We start from the raw sequence: 2928 nt of genomic DNA on the forward strand, positions 1-2928 counted from the left end.
GGGTGAGGGACGAAGGGGCGGAGCTAAGGCCGCGCGGGGCGGGGCCGGGCGCGAGCACCGGCCCGTCACGCCGAGGCCGGCCTACCAGCGCGTACGCATTGCGCGCCGCGCGCCTATGGCCCCGCCTCCGCCCCGCCCCCGGACCCGCCCAGCTGCCCTCGTCACTATCACCCAGCTCAAAGAGCGAAAGAAAGCAGCACTGCTAGCTGGGTTTTACTGGCAGCGCTGGCGGCGGCTGTGTCATCTGAGTTATTGAAAGGGGCGGCTGCCGTCCAAGTCAAGTAGGGCTGGACCTTGGAGATTATCCCAGATAGTCACGAGGCGGGCTGGGGGCTGAGATGCCCTGATCGTTGGCATTACAGCGCCGAATCCTCTGTGCTCTGCCTGCCCTCATTTTACAAATGGGGGAAACTGTCGTCCTAGAGGCAAAGTAACTTGTGTGAAATCACACAACCAGGTGTTATCAGGGAGCTCTAACCTCCCCCCAAAACCTAGTTTCATTAATAAGATTTATCAATACCGCAAGACAATCAAAGCACACTGTTACCAGAAAAGAAAAGAAAAAAAAAAAGGCAAGTTTCAGAACAGAATGTATAATATGATCCCAGTTTCTTGAGGAAAGGAGTTGGGGAGAGATGAGTGCTTTTGTGTACATTTTACAAATTCAGGAAGATCACACACTAATCGCTTGTAGTTGTTTCCTCTCCCAGGTGAGACTCCGAGGGACTTTTACTTCCTAATTTTTACTGCTTTTTTGACATTTTTATAAAGTGCATATAAGCAGGGAAATATTCAATATCTTTGAGCCTCACTTTCCACCTACCTTCCAGAGTAATAATGAAAATGTAATAAGATAATGTATGTAAAATGCTTAGCACAGTAAACAGCCCATCAGTAAATTGCAAGGTTTGTTCCCTTCTCTCTAATGGTATGGCTTTCTGTACAGTAAGTCCCCTGCATATGAATCTTCAAGTTGCAAGCTTTCAAAGATACAAACATGTATCCACATGTCCAATCATGTGTTAGCCCATGTGTCTGGCATGCATTGTCACATGTGTGCATCCTCTACAAATAGTTGTGGTTTTGTGTACTTTACAGCACGATATAGAGTATAACAGTACAGTATCTTCATTTTTTGCCTTTTCACTTGATGCCAGCTCCTGTATGCCAGCTGTTGTACTGTACTACTGTACTTTTCAAGGTACTGTACTATTTGATTACAAATGTTTTCATTACTTTTTGTGTTTATTTTTTATGTATTATTTGTGTGAAAAAAATTATAAACCTATTACAGTATTATAAGTGCAGTGCTATATAGTCAATTGTGTTAGTGGGTACCTAGGGTAAATCTGTTGGTAAAGCTCGCTCAGTCGTGTCTGACTTTTTGTGACCCCATGGACTGTAGCCTACCATGCTCCTCTGTCCATGGGATTCTCCAGGCAAGAATACTGTAGTGGGTTGCCATTTCGTTCTCCAGGAGATCTTCTCAACCCAGGGATCAAACCCGGGTCTCCCGCATTGCAGGCAGACACTTTACCATCTAAGCCACCAGGGAAGAATTCTGTTGGACTTACAAGCAAATTAGACTTTTGAACAGGCTCTTAGAACGTAACTCATTCATATGCCACGGACTTACTGTATTTGTCAAAGTACTACTCAGAATCATTACTGCCACTCTGCCCAGATCCTCCAATCTTACTACATGGAAACTGAGCCCCAAAGGCATTCTAATCTGCACTAGAGAAACTTGAAAAGATAACAAAGCATAAAACCCATGGCAAGACAAAGTAGAGACTTGTTCCTCTCTGCCCACTTTACCTGTCTCCACAGGTGTAAGTGTCCCCCAAGCAAACAGGCTTGCCACACAGGGCAGGCAAGAAGAGTCACTCCTGTGATTACTAGGAGAACTGGGGCAAATCCTATTAATACTTTGACTGGGATCTCAGATTTTCAAAAGGGAACTTGGGAAATCCTGACAAGTAGCCAATGCCAATACCTCCTGCTACAGGAAAGTTTCGAGTTAGATTCCCCTTTTAAAGGCACCAGAAGCCACAGCCCTCCCCTCCCCCACTTCCCCACCTCCAACTGCCATGGTAGTTTCAGACCAGAGTCTATAAAACCAACTAAGATTGGTTTTCTGATCAACAAAAGACAGTTCCTCTGGGCCTTAGTAGGAGCTCTTTCCTTTATCAGGAATGCCTTCTTCCAGATACCCACATGGATGGCTCATTTGAGCAAACGCAGGAAGCAGGCTGTGCACGTTTGCACTAATGTCACCTTGTCAGAAAAGTCTGACCATCCTGTACAAAATTGCAGTGCTGTCACCTCCAGAACTCCTAGCCCCTTTGCCTGGCTGTATCTTTCTCCATAGCACATATCACCACCTGACATACTAGATATTTTACTTATTTATTATCTGTCCCCTGCCCCCCTTGAAAATATAAGCGGCATGAACACAGAGAATTTTGTCTTAATTGTTTGCTACTATAGTCCCACTGGGGCTTTCCCAATGGCTCAGTGGTAAAGAACGCAATTAAAGAGAATCAGGTTCAATACCTGGGTTAGGAAGATCCCTGGAAGAGAAAATGGTTACCCATTCCAGTATTCTTGCCTGGAAAAAATCCCATGGGCAGAGGAGCCTGGTTGGCTATAATTCATGGGGTCGCAAAGAGTCGGATATGACTAAGCATGCATGCATAGCCCCACTCCCTAAGATGGTGTCTGACTTATAGTTATTACTATTACTATTAGGCTTAAAATAGTCGCTTGTGCTTGAAGCTCTGTTGATTGGCAGCTGACCCCTTCTAGGCTCCATTTCCATGAAATAAGTGAGTTTCAGACATATGTGTTCCCACGAATCCCTCGGAAATTGGCCCAAATGCAGATTCCCAGGCACCATCCAAGCAAGAACTGACTCATTGGAAAAGA

This window comes from Bos taurus, chromosome 4 (assembly GCF_002263795.3).
Source record: "Bos taurus isolate L1 Dominette 01449 registration number 42190680 breed Hereford chromosome 4, ARS-UCD2.0, whole genome shotgun sequence".
Lineage (NCBI taxonomy): Eukaryota > Metazoa > Chordata > Mammalia > Artiodactyla > Bovidae > Bos > Bos taurus.